At 38.2% G+C, this 14,654-nt stretch overlaps 1 protein-coding gene across 1 annotated transcript in view; it reads left to right on the top strand.

Annotated features, from left to right (window-relative positions):
* The first annotated feature begins 7,775 nt into the window (after positions 1 to 7,775).
* LOC139731245 (uncharacterized) overlaps positions 7,776 to 14,654 on the top strand; it is a 28,571-nt gene continuing 21,692 nt past the window's right edge. The window contains exon 1 of the mRNA XM_071642130.1: positions 7,776 to 7,865. The gene's annotated coding sequence lies outside the window, so the exon portion shown is untranslated. The remainder of the gene's footprint in view (positions 7,866 to 14,654) is intronic.

Raw genomic sequence — 14,654 nt, 5'->3', positions numbered from 1 at the left:
TCCAGTATACTTCTGACACATGAATATTCATACCACCTGGTCAACAAACACCCTAAACAATGAGTTCACGGCCATAACTGAAGTAACATTCACCTCATCACACTGATACACAAAATAACACTCAACGTACAAACCAAGATTCATCCCAACACAATGCACACCGCACTGCACCGCACGTCCTTCGCACAATTACTTCCCACTCAGTGAGTGGCAAGATTTTTTTATGTATCTCTTTATTGTGCCCTTCGCACAATTACCCCCACTCAGTGAGTGGCAAGATTTTCTTTATGTATCTCTTTACCTGGGGCCATCTTCCTCGTCAAGCTTAGCTTATGATGATGGTCCCCTGCATTTCATTTTTATCATTTCCTATTGCTTCCTTTCATGTATGATATTCGTTCTTGGAAAAAAAAAAGAAAAATGTATGTAAGATCCAAACGTTACGAATATTAGCTGTGTAAATGACTATGTAAGTATTTTGTTGATTTGTTGATTTGTATTGATTTTGAAATGCAGAAATAAAAACTGAACTGAACTGAACAATTCAATTTAATGCGAGCGAGCGGAGCGAGCGAGCTTGAAAATTTTACATTTCACAGTCCAAAAACTGCCGTTCTAATCCAGGCGCAGCGACCCAGAAAAAATGACTTCGTTCAACCCACCCCGCAGAAAAGGTTTGACTGCATGGGGTGGTCGGTTGGACCCTCTGGAACACCCCCTAGGTAGTATGTGATATCAAATTGTGGTATCAATGAAATTTTACAGGCCATTTTAGTTGCGACATGACCATATTCTTCGAGGAAGCGTCTGCGCACACTAAGACTACTACACGTACCACTAGCAATGCTACAGGCGCCAATGCCAGTGGTGCGTGTTATAGTCTTAGCGTACAAAGACTTTTTCCGCGACAAACATCGGTTTTTGCCTGCAAACTAACTTTTCACGCTAATGGGGTCGGTGTAGTGTAGTTTCCAGACGTTTTTATTTCGTCTTTATTTCTCCGAGTTGAAGCAAGCCAAGTGAGAGTGCATACCCAGCGATTGTGACGCCCGAACCGTTTTTTGTGGCAATCATTGAGCATGCACCCTCACTCGGCTTAGCGCAATACAGCGGGCTTCTGCACAATTATACACAAGCTGTAACTCAGAGAAATAAAGGCGAAATAGAAATAGCTAGAAATTAAGACTAGGGTCGGTAACGCTTGTTGCTATTGGGGCACTGAAAATGACAAAATTATCACAGTTTTTGCATTTATTTCACGAAGGATTCATCGAAACGCCTTAAAACTATATGTGCATGTTGCTAGAGATGTCAGCAATACAATGGGATACATTGTAAGGTATAATATTGTGCATGGTTACCATGGTAACCGGATGCCTACAGGTGATTGGTAACTCCCAAAAATATCTGAAATTTAGACAGGTTTGTTTCTTTTGCCTTTCGTGCACATCACTCATTGAAGATGAGCTCTACACTGTAAAATTAGTCTGGATAAAAAGGGAAAAGACGCCCAAGATTTTTCCCCCATTCTCTCCTCAGCATTAATTCATTACTGCACGTTTTGAATAAAATTTACATATCATGCTATTTCATTTCATTCTATATATATATATATATATATATATATATATATATATATACATTTTTTTTTACAACAGCTAACGAACACAAAAGTACGCTTAATTCTTTGATGGATAATCCAGCGAACGTGTATATTCCTTTTTTAGAAAGGAATTTATCGGTATTCTTGAATAAACTTCCTTTAAGAACATAAACAATCAATTCAAATTCAAATTCAAATTCAAAGTTTATTTCATTTTTCGACAAAACATATGTTTCACTTCTTTTGGTAACAGAGAATGAGGTAAATAGAACATAGAGAAGTGAAAAGACTGTACAACACTTGAGGACCTATTATAGTAGTTATACATAGTATAGTACAAAAGAAACAGAAGTGATCAAAGTGAAGTACATGTATGCCGTTGCATAAAGTGCGAAAAATGGAGGGACCCACTAAAAAGACAGAGCTTGTAGTGTGTGGGCCCCTCTGAAAAAGAACATCGATGGAAAGATAAATTGAATCATCTTAGATACAAAAAATAACAAAGTGGAAGAAGTCTGGAAGCCCACTGAAAATTAGATTACCAGATATACACTTTCATAGATGTGAACGAACATGAAACAGGACTAGACAACAAGATAACTACTGAAGAAAAGGTTGTACAGGACAAAACGGGATGGACAAGACTGACAAACTGAAGACAAAATAGCAGACAAGAATGCACAACAGAAACAGAAACAGAACAACAGAAACAGAAACAGCAATATTCGGCAGAAGCATGCCAAGAGAAACAAAAGATAGTTGTGGGGAAAAAAGTAATATTTTGACGCCTGAAGAAAAGACAAGGAAATAGAAAATAGAGGGACGTATGATTGCTTTCCTCTGCTCTTTTCCAGGATTGTTTTGAATAACCATCACTCTGTAAATACTCGAAAGAGCTACTATAGAATATTGGCTTTGCTTTCTGTATTCATCTTATTTTTAAGGGAAATTTGTGTCCATACATTATCAAAAACTATATATATTTGCCTGTGCTTTGAAGTCAAATTTGTGTTGAAAGTACGACGGATGCAAATTTTTCATGCATTTTACTATTCGAAAATGATATTTTTCTTTCAATGGCCGTTTATTATGCCTTTGCTTACAAATTTTGCTGTAACTTGAGAATGCTTCAAAATATTCTTCACATATTATATGTGGTACACTTCATGCAGAAGGACGGACATGCTTATTGAGCTTTTTGAAATTATGGGCTTTAGTTTTTGAGTTATTGACAACTAAATTCTGATTGGATAATACTGGTTGTCATGGCAACAGGGAAAACTTTTTAATGAAAATCAATAAAAAAGTGTGTGTTTCTTTTTATTGCATCTATAAGATAAAAAAAAAACAATGTTTGCAGCAGCAGGAGGCATTTTGGGGGTTACCAGTCACCTTTAGGCATCCGGTTACCATGGTAACCATGCACAATATTATAACTTACAATGAATCCCACTGTATGGATGACATCTCTAGCAACATGTACATATATAGTTTTATGCAGTTTGATGAATTCTTCATGAAATAAATGCAAAAACTGTGTGAGTTTGTCGTTTTCATTGCCCCAAATAAGCGTTTACCGACCCTAGTCTTAATTTCTAGCCGTTTTTTCGTCTTTATTTCTCTGAGTTGCAGCTTGTGTATTTTGCAGAAGCCCGCTGTATATGTTGCGCTAAGTGGAGTGAGAGCACACACCCAGTGATTACGATTCAGTCGTCACAATCACCGGGTATGCGCTCTCACTCGGCTTGCTTGAACTCTTGAAATAAAGACGAAATAAAAACGGCTAGAAACTACACTACACCGAAACCAGCTTCGCATGAAAAGTTAGTTTGCAGGCAAAACCCTTGTTTATCGAAGAAAAAGTATATGCGCGCTAAGACTACTACACGCAGCTCTAGCACTGGTGCCTGTAGCAGTGCTAGTGGTGCGTGTAATAGTCTTGGCGTGCGCAGACTCTTTTACGTTTGTTCCAACAAATCATGATGAAAAGTGGCCAGTAAAATTCTACTGACACCACAATTTGGAACCACATACTACCTGGGGATGTTCATAGAGGTCCCATCTACCACCTTGTCTGGTCAAACCTTTTCTGCGGAGTGGGTTGAACGAACTCCTTAATTAAGCCTCTTACAGGAATTATAGCGCCTTGACTATTCTTAGCCATATTTTTTTTCGCTTTGGAAATTAAGGGGGCGCACCGGGCGGAACTGCTGGCAATTACTGGCAGCAACATCAGGTGAATTGCATAACGATTAAATGCCAGCGAGCGAAGAGAGCGAGCTTGAAAATTTTACATTTTACAGTCCAAAAACTGCCGTTCTTAGCCATATTTTTTCGCTTTGGAAATTAATGGTGCGTAACATCAGGAGAATTGCATAAAGATTAAATGCGAGCGAGCTTGAAAATTTTGCCATTTTACAGTCCAAAAACTGCCGTTTGAAGCTATATCTTTTTTGCTTTCGAAATTAAAGGGGGCGCACCGGGCGCAACTGCTGGCAATTACTGGCAGCAATATCAGGAGAATTTAAATGCAAGCGAGCGGAGCGAGCAAGCTTGAACATTTTGACATTTTACAGTTAAAAATAAAACAAAAACTGCCGTTTGTAGCTATATTTTTTTTCGCTTTGGAAATTGGGGGGGGGGGGGGGAGGCGCACCGGGCGCAACTGCCGGCAATTACTGGCAGCAACTTCAGGAGAATGGCACTACGACTAAATGCGAGCGAGCGGTGCGAGCGAGCTTGAAAATTTTGACATTTTACAGTCCAGAAACTGCCATTTGAAGCTATACTTATTCACTTTGGAAATTAAGAGGGGAGGGGGGGGGGGACGCTCGGTGCGCCCCTCCCCCTGGATCCGCCATCACTGGTAGTCAAGGGTGTCGGTTTATGTTCATGCGCCCTCCCCCTGGATCCGCCATCACTGGTAGTCAAGGGTGTCGGTTTATGTTCATGAGTCTGACTGTGGGAGGTATGACCATCGAGGTGGCGTCGAAGTGACCAAGCGGGGGAAGGATGTCCAAAATCTGCACTTTAGAGCATCCCCTAATTGTGCGTGTTTGTTTGTGTGTGTGCATTATATACATGGAAAAGTTAGGAATTACCCAAGGTCAAGTCTTTTTATTGTAAATGCAAGACATTTTTATATAGACTAGTATATAAAGCAACACTGCAAAATCAATAATCTAGCTTTGATATAACGAAGCGTAAGGTACAAAGGTGTACATTCTACATCACATTGCACAACATAATAGCGACTCTTTTTGCCGTTCGGATGTCCCGAGTACACTGCGCACATCCTGCTTATGTGCAAAATGCCAACCAGGAATCACGCTGAATCGCAATCTTTTGTCGGCTCCGGGCTTTTTGAACAATGTTTCACACTATAATATACCTATTTGATTATGGTTAAAAGAAATCATAGAAAAATATCTTATTTCTAGATCACCCTTTCATTCATAGCAGTTTACTAACCCTTGAATTACTATTTTTGTAAGTCTTTTTTTTTTACTAGCGTATCGGGGGCACCCCGTGCGCCCCCCCCCCCCTCCCCTCCGTAGTTACGCCACTGCTTTTGGGGTGAAATAGTTGGACAGATTTCTAAATGACAAAAAAGCAAGAAAATCTTTTCATCGCGGTAATTATGAATATGTGGGGTGCGGCAAATGGTGCGCTTGCCTTGCAATACTTTTATGGGGGCAACATTTTGTTTTCTTTCAAAAGCAAGAAAATCGACTCATTTCGGGAATTATTAATTATGGGGGGGGGGGCAAAATTATTATGCTTGCCCCTCCAATGTTTTCATGGGAGCAACTGTCAAAAAAAAAAAGGTAAGAAAATCTTCTCGTCTCTGGAATTATGGAGGGGGCGGGTGGGCAAAATGATATGCTTGCCCCTCCATTTTTTTTTTTTTTTTTTAATGAGGCTAAGGCTCGCACTTGGGCTGGCAATATGGATTGGTCCGAAGTAACGTACATAGACCCCACATACTAACTTGTAAGTAGCACACGTACATGCAAACGTGTACGTGCTCTGTACCGTACGGATGTACAGTACGGTCGATGAATAGTAAACATTGTATAGAATACTATAGTAGGCCCTAATTATGTATAAAATCAGTGCTGCCAGAACCAGGGGTGCGAACTGTTTTTGCCCACGATCTTGTTGTTGTTGTTGTTGTTGTTGTCCCTGGTGCAGAATTAAAAAAGATAGAAAAGAATAATTATTTAGCGTTATTTTTAATTTTTTAAGGATCTGAAGGGGGGTGCGTTCGCACCCAACGCACCCCCCCCCCCCCCCCCCTGGTGACGCCCATGTGTTATGTTTAGTATTTAGTATTTTGTCTTGTCTTCCTCTTTAGAGTTATTTATTGTATGCACATTATGCCAGGTACTTTGAACATGAATTTTTGACGCTGACCCATTTAAAACGAGCTTTTTAACCAAAGTGCTATCAAACATGTGCATGGAAATAAAAACAAAATTTATCAACATGCTCGCCTCAGTTTGTTGGTATAAATCGTTATCTATAAGGCCGTCACTATATCTTGATTAGAACTGTAAGATTTAATAGGCAAAAAGTTACAAGAATTCCATGTTTTGTAAGCTGAAATACAAAAATTTTCGGCCCACTCGCTGCGCTCGCTTGCCAAAATTCATCAAAAAAAGAAGAAAATAAGAACAAAACGTGATGATGACGCGGAAATATACAAAAATTTTCGGCTCGCTCGCTGCGCTCGCTCGTCAAAATCTATCTAAATTTATTACATTTAAATTACCCTCAAAAGACCCCTTTTAAGTGCTTGAAAAAGCATATCATGTGGACTTTTTTTAAAGTCCCTACCGGGATGGGGTTGGGGTTGAACACTTTTTCAGAAATTAGGGGCGCAATTTTCGCACTTGCCCCGGGCGCCGTTTTCCCTAGATACGCCACTGATCGTGAGCGATGTTATAATCATGATAATAGTCAGTGCAGGTCTATTCTTTATAAGTTTGCGCCGGACTTTAGTCTAGCTGCTATGTACGAATGCCTATATTTCTTGATATAGCACATTCGTTGACCATGACTTTTTCTTTGGTACCTAGTCTTCTTATCTATAGCGATTACAGCGGCATTGGATTTCAAACCTTTCGAAATTAAGATCATTATCCTTGACTTACGATTGCCCGATTTTCCTCAAATTCTGCTGTTGTGTTATAGGCTCCCTAATTGTACTCCTAATTTCAGGCCTGTAATACTGCATTCACTGAATCCACGCGTGTATAGCCTACTCAGCTTATATCTATACGAGTCCCTGAGGTGAATTTCACTTTATCGGTAAATCTTCGGTTGTCATGGAAATTTGTATTTTTGTTTGTTTGTTTGTTTGTTTCCTGAATGTCTCGATCATTAGTTCGTTATGTAGGATGTGAGAAGAATTTAAAAAAAAAGCTTAATATAGGTTTACAAGTACCCCGTTATATATACATAGGCCTATCATTGCACATGTTGCACTTGGGCAGGCGGAATAGGCCAGTAGCAAAATCAGTCGATCCGCATTTATATATGGTTAGCGTCTTTTTCTTCTTCTTCTTCTTCTTCTTCTTCTTCTTCTTCTTCTTATTATTATTATTATTATTATTATTATTATTATTATTATCATTATTATTATTATTGCTTCTTCTAGCTTCGATCCGTCTCCTTCTTGAAAATCTAAAGCGCAAATGTTTATCAGAAAATCTTCATTGTAATCATTCTGTTCATAATCAAGAGCCGATAGAGAATTTTGAACAAGCTGCTCTGTAGCAGCACAAGACTGTTTGCACGGTAAGTCAAAGACGTATGAAGAAGAAGAAGTCTTGGTAAACTAAAATTAAAGATTACTGACGAATGCTGTCGTAAAGTTTTGAAAATTGTGCTCTTTAGTCGCCGACAGCCAAATCGCGTCACGGTGGAAATAAATTATGTTGATTGACTGTTTATTTGTTTGTTTTTTGTTTTGTTTTGTTCTGTTCTGTTTTAAGGGGAAAAATACACTGCATGGTGTGCATTTGGCCTCGACCGCATTGACAAAATAACTGTGCGTGCACCATACAAGTTTGGTGCGAGAAGCGCGTAAATTTGTGCGTACACACGGCATAAAGTTATGACGTTTTTAATAGCTCGAAAAGAAATCACTGTAATAATATGTAGGTACATGTATGTTTGATGGTGCAATCACCAGAGCTCGACAGCCGTGCCAACACGACGTACAGATTTCTTGACGCATGAACGGCGTTTTGTCGAGGTAAATTGCCAGTGCATTCCTTCAGAAGTGATGTATTGTGTCTTATCAATTACATGCTTTTACTGGGGTGTTTGTTTCGTGTTAAGCAATGATTACGTCTGAAAAACGTACATCATCTGTACGCGATTGTACCATAGTGCCCCACACGTAGTGTTTCATGTTAGTACTAGTAGACCTTGTCTACAAGGCCCCTGGCCCTGCCTATTCCATTATTAAACTTAGCCTAGCCAGCGCGATAAAATGAATGCGGAAGTCTTCGCTAGGACTAGATCTAGTCTAGTTAGAGTTAGACTGATGTGAGCTACCAGGTACGTGATTTGATAAAAGTTAAGGCTTTCAATGTTTATGATGATATCATGTAATTGTAAATTTTATTTGCAATTAGAGTTCTAGTTAAGGATTTAACAAGGTCAACTAACTGCGACAGCCGCCGCACGAAGTGTGGCGACTGGCTGCGCCGTTTTTGCATTGAGATCAAAGAGTTGTACAAAATGGGTGCCGTTGCAGTGCTGCTATATTTCCTTAATTTTTCAACAAAAAGTACTAGGAATACTTACATGGGTCGATCGAACCAAAATGATTCCAATCGGTGACTGTTTGATGCATTTCATTGCCTATGATGCAGAATATGTTTGTTGTCGTAAAGGCGAATATCTCCAGCTCACCGATGCTCATTAAAACTCACAATCACCTGCACATGCGCACAGCATGCATGCAGTGCAGTGCATTGACGGCTGTATTGCTCGCTACATGATGTTGCAATTTTTTATCGTACCATCATTGGCATCAATGCACCGAAGAAATCCCGTACAAAAAAAAAAATGATAATATGCATGCATAGATGCGTACTATACATTCAAAATGGCAGCAAGGCACTCCACTAGGGCAGCTGTGGCAGGCTGCTTATTACTCCTAAAAAATGTGGAAAATTTTGCAGTTTCCAGATAAATTGGTGAGAAGAACCAAGTCGATCGGGTAACCACTTCTATATTTCATTTTTTATTGTCACTGTGTTTATGATAGAAATTTAGCCATGCTTTATTTGTGAAGTTGCTGTGAATGTGGCAATAGGGAGTTATTGATGATTTTTGCTCCCGCTCAGCTGTGAGGTAGCCGCCAGGACCGCCCGCGCCTTGCGGCGTGGCCCCTGGGGCTAAATGTCAACAAGGTCGTAGGCCTAGGGTGCCTACTCAATTACTGACTGGATCGGAGGAGGATATGTTGCCAGGCCATGTTCAGTTGAGTTGGCCCTGTTTTGAATGTTGTCTGCCATGATCATGTGATGTCTTCCTCATTGTTGAGTGTCAGACTTTTTACCTCTATTTTTGGTCAAGATGTTATTGTGTCAAAGCCAGGGTCAAAGCAAAGTAGGGGACTGAATTTAAGCTCTTGCTGTAGGGTTGATGTACCCTGAAAGAAGAGGAAGAAGGAGTTGAGGTAGCCCGACCAGACGCTGTTAGCACAGCGACTGGGCTGTGTATAGTTAGATTTGAGGAGGAGGAGGAGGAGAATAATCTACCAGCAGTGGAAGAACAAAGTCAAAGTGGTAGAGAGAGCCCTATCTATTCTGCATTTAATCATCTGTATTAAAGTCCCAATTCTGATTAGGGTCTATAATACCCATTGACATTACTGATTTTGCTACACTGTATGTGGGCAAGTCCAAGCTATTTGATAACACAAGACTGAAAATTCAAAATGGGTCCAAATAAACTTGGTATCATTTTAAAGCTAAGAAGTTAAAATACATGAATTTCATAAAGAAAAAGTAAAAATCCTTCCGCATAACCAGCAATAAATTACCAATAATTAATCTGCATAAATTAAGATTTAGAGTAACGCGTGGGACATTCAAAAATTCTGCATTTTAAAATATATCTTTTAATTTTTACAAGTTTTTATGAAAATAAGTATGGTGACCTTAAGTCTGACTAACAAGTTATCATGACTGTGATTTTTAGTTTCTCAACTGATTAAATATGCAAATGAGGGATGGGCCAAAATTAGCATGTCCCACGCGTTACTTTTTTCGGTCATTATTTCTCATTTGCATATTAAAAGTTAATGATTTAATTGACTTGAAACTTTCAAAAGACCAAATTCACAATGGACCTAATCATATCCAGGAGATAAAAAGTTAGTCTGATAAATCTCTTACTTGCAGTTTTCAATTAAATTTAGTAACGCGTGGGACATTTTAGTAACGGGTGGGACGATTTGTGTACTAAGTCAATGGAAGTGTACTAAATCTTAGTCTTTTATGGGAAATGTGTACACTGAGGGATTTTTTGTAATTTTCTGAATTCTGATTTGAAATTTGGTGAAAAGTTCCACTTTGGATAAATAATTCACAAAAGACCATTACATGCTATTTTCAAGGTCACATTCAAAGTCAAATGTCAAAAAATAAAGGATAACACAGGCATTTCATATTTTTTATCATATCTATTGTTCTGATGGGTCTAAATCACTTGAATTTGCAAGAATTTATTAGAAATACATCTACAAGATAATTAGTACCCCAATTACGGAAAGGTTGCATTTTATGATAATCAAACTATTGAGTATAGATGATTATTGAAGCTTAATTAGATGATCTGGTATTGTTTACTCAAAGCAGCCTTTCACAACGGATATTTTGATACCTCATTTGTGAACATCGGTGAACGTGGAGTGGAGTTATGTCCGAAAAACCTTCATTTTTCATGAAAATTGCCAATTTTTGCAGAATTTATTAAATCATTTCTGATACACTATTATGACCATAATACAGCTTGTGTAATTCTCAGATGGCTTATTTTCTGAATGTTCTTTGGTCATAGATTGGTTTTATGATGTTCTAGAACTTGTTCCGGCATCAGTAAATATTATTCTCTCAATCTCAAAATGTGGTAGTTGATAGCGTCCCTTAAGTCACGTTTTTGTGTCCCATCAGTCACACTGGTTTTCCCTATCCTGCTACTGTACCAATGAGTAGATATTCATACCACTTGGCTCAGGGTAAGCACCAACCCTTTGCTACATTCAGGAAAGAAAATATCTTTCCAGAGTCTCTGTGTGTAAGAATATTTCAGAACTTACTTTCCCACGTGAAAAACGGTGGTCCTCAGATGTCCCATAAGTCACGACAGCAATTTTTCTTTGCTGTACGTAATGCCATGATACTTTTCAAACTAAGTATGGTGTTTTCATAAACTGTGATATGATGGATCTAACCATGAACTGAGAAAAATGCATTTGATGTAACCATTTTCTCAAAATACTGGTTTGAAATTGCCAAAAATTGTCACTTTGTCCCATAAGTCACAATGGAATTGACCTCTGAGCAAATGTGCAATTCACATCACAATATTCATAGTGACAAAAATGTCCCACGCGTTACTTGTCCCACGCGTTACTATACCTATCTTTCTATAATTGACCTTGAGAGAAAACAGTTTCATGATTTTTTCTGAAATGTTTTGTTTCAGGTACAGTTATTGTTGTAGAAAAAGATGTTTGTAATGATTTTATAGTATGCCAAGTATTTCCACAATAATTGAGATAAAAGTAAAAGAAGAAAAAAAGGACAATTTTTGTGGTCCCACGCGTTACTGGAGAATAAATTTGCATAAATGAAATACTGAATGCGTGATTCTCATTATTTCTATTGTTTTGAACGAAGATACCTACTAGCTATCAAAAGCAACCCAACGTATGAAATTTCAATCTTAACAGTGCAATATAGGGCTAAATCTTCTTGTGATGTCCCACGATGGCCATCTAGGAATTTTGTATGATTTGCGCACCATGTTGATTGCCATACAATGTTGTGAAAGTGTGTGTGATGTTCCTTTTTTCCAGTCAGGTTAAAGGACAAGTTCAACCCCCCCCCCCCCAAAAAAAAAAAAAAAAAAAAAAAAATGGCAGCTGCGATGGTAACACTTAAATTTAGGAATTCATAACTTTTCAACAGTTTTCCACATTTTCCTCAGACTTCACTGATCTGTGTTGTGATATAAAACTTAATGCATTTACTAAGTTTACACAATTTTGGTGAACTTGTCCTATAGATAACCCGTAGAAAACTAATCCTGAGTATACTTGTACTTGACCAGGTGTCTATGGTACGTACGTGTGTGTTCAGTACCACAATCAGAGTTTTTGTCCTCAATTTTTTTGGTTAATACACGTAGACTATAAGTATGCATACATGGGAATGCACTGATATATTATTTTATTGCTACTGTATGAGTTCCATATTGTAGTGTGTGAGTTCAGATTCCTCCAGAAAAAAAAAACAGAAGAAAAAAATATTTGCAGTGGGGTCACACCTTCGAATTGCCCCCCCCCAAAAAAAAAAAGGAAATGATAAAACATTTCAATGTTGTGTTTTAGTGCATTTTTTAGCATTTTCATATGATGTCAACATGCTATTGTTCACTCTTTAAAAACAAAAAGACTTCATGCAGTATTCACAAGATGACAGGTACAGTTGTACATACGTGGTAGTAGCATGTACCTGTTGAACACAAAGTAGATTGTTTACCATAGATATCATAGATGTAGGAATCATGGATGTTTCAGTTCAGTTTCAGTAAGTTTTATTTCTCCAATTGTACATAACATTAAAAATAGTATCACAATACCAAACATTATTCAAAAGTCATGAAAATACAAACAACATTTCACATTACATGAAGGCATATGATGTGAAATGATACATGGATTTAATTGCAGATCTTTAAATGCACAGGGGAGACACCTCTATCAATAAGCAAATTGCTTGACTTGGACAACGGCGTCTGAACATACATGTTGTATATATATGCCTTGTAACAACTTCTTTTCTTTTTTTTTTGACTACAGGAATGGAAAACAAACACATACAACAAATTGCATTTTAGTTCTTTAAAGTATTTTATGTAAATGTCATTTGACCAAAAAGGACACTACAAGGTGGAATGTAAAAAGACAGAGAAAAATGAGAATAAGGGAACCGACTGAGAAGAGCAGAGAAAAGAGCGGAATAGAGAACAGTGATGGCCATTTTTACAATCAGTGGTGTAAAACACAGTGTTGGCACTAATTGGTGTATAACTTTCTTATACACTGACAGATATGCATTATTTTTTCTCATAAACTTACCACCCACAGTGTCTACCTTGGGTACCTTAATGAACTTTCCTCTCTTTTTCTTTCAGATGTGGCAGGCACTTACATGCTTGAAATCCAACATATTTGGTGTACTCACTCTGACATAGTATTTTTGTCAGAGCTAGCATATTAAATTGTTTATTCCTTTTCATTATTTTTGTTGCTGTTGTGATAGACAGGTATCCAACATTAAGAACTATTATGTTTACCAGGTTCTGCTTTGTCTTCTTTAAATACTGAAATTGTCCAAACTTTATGTTTCGGAGGTGACATTTTCCGTTAACAATTAACCCCTCTTTTGAGTTAGCTCTTTTTCACAATTATAAAATTCAACTTTGCTAATTTCCATCAAAACAGAATAGTAATCAATCTGACTTAACTTTGATCCAAAGATTATTTAATTCAAATAACTTATCATTTTTTGGTGAGCGTTTATAAATTTATGTAACTTTTCCGTTAACATTTCTGTCACCTCCGAGACAACGAATTTATGTATTTAATTTTTTTATTCTTGACATCAGTTATACATTACATTTGCAAAAATGTAACATATCCCCTCACATTATCTCTGAAGGAAGGTAGTAGAAATATAGCCTGTTGTTTTCATTTCGGAGCGATTTACAATTTTCCGTTAACACTTGTCACCTCCGAAACACTTGTCACCTCCGAAACAACAAGCATATTATATTTGATAATTTCTTGAAGACAAAGCAATTTTGTTTGATTCTGCCCAATTGACAGGAATCTCTTTTGGATGACAATAGTAATATGGCAACAGGAAGTGAGAATTTTCTAGGGATTAAAAAAAGATCCAATAAAAACTAAAAATTACTGTTTCGGAGGTGACAAAACACTGTTAACAAAATTTTTTGTTCATTTCTGTTGAAGAGAAACCATATCATGTACACCAATGGTTTCATTTATTTTAGTAACATAAGTCTCAAAGTGAAGAAATCAACTACCACACTCTCACTCTTTTTAGCTCACCTGAGCCAAAGGCTCAAGTGAGCTATTGCGATCGCCCTTCGTCCGGCGTCCGTCGTCCGTCGTCCGTCGTCCGTCGTCCGTCGTCCGTCGTGCGTCGTGCGTAAACTTTTTACATTTTCATCTTCTTCTTGAAAACCCCAAGACCGATTTTCATCAAACTTGGCAGGTAGCATCCCTAGGGGGTTAGGAACTCAATTTGTTAAAATGGGCACCATGCCCCACCCAGGGGGCCCCCAGGGGGGCCCAAACCCCCCAAAATTAAGGAATCTGTAAAAATCTTCTTCTCTAGAACCAGAAGTGATAGAGCTAAGTTAATACTATGAGTTAGTACATTGATGACTGTAGTTTCAAGTTTGTTCATGGCAGAATCAGGGGTGCCCCCCTTGGGACCCAGGGGGGGGGGGGGGTGGGGAAGGGTTCTAATGGGGCCTAAATTGTACATTTTCATCTTTTTCTTGAGAACCCCATGACCCATTTTCACCAAACTTGGCAGGTAGCATCCCTAGGGGGTTAGGAACTCAATTTGTTAAAATGGGCACCATGCCCCACCCAGGGGGCCCTCAGGGGGCCCAAGCCCCCCAAAATTAAGGATTCTGCAAAAATCTTCTTCTCTAGAACCAGAAGTGATAGTGCTTAGTTAATACTATGAGTTAGTACATTGATGAC

Source organism: Diadema antillarum, unplaced genomic scaffold (assembly GCF_040938485.1).
Source record: "Diadema antillarum isolate AM-2024a unplaced genomic scaffold, OU_Dant_1.0 seq00000367_RagTag, whole genome shotgun sequence".
NCBI lineage: Eukaryota > Metazoa > Echinodermata > Echinoidea > Diadematoida > Diadematidae > Diadema > Diadema antillarum.
The sequence above is the reverse complement of the archived record's forward strand: the minus strand, read 5'-3'. Positions and strand labels throughout refer to the sequence as shown.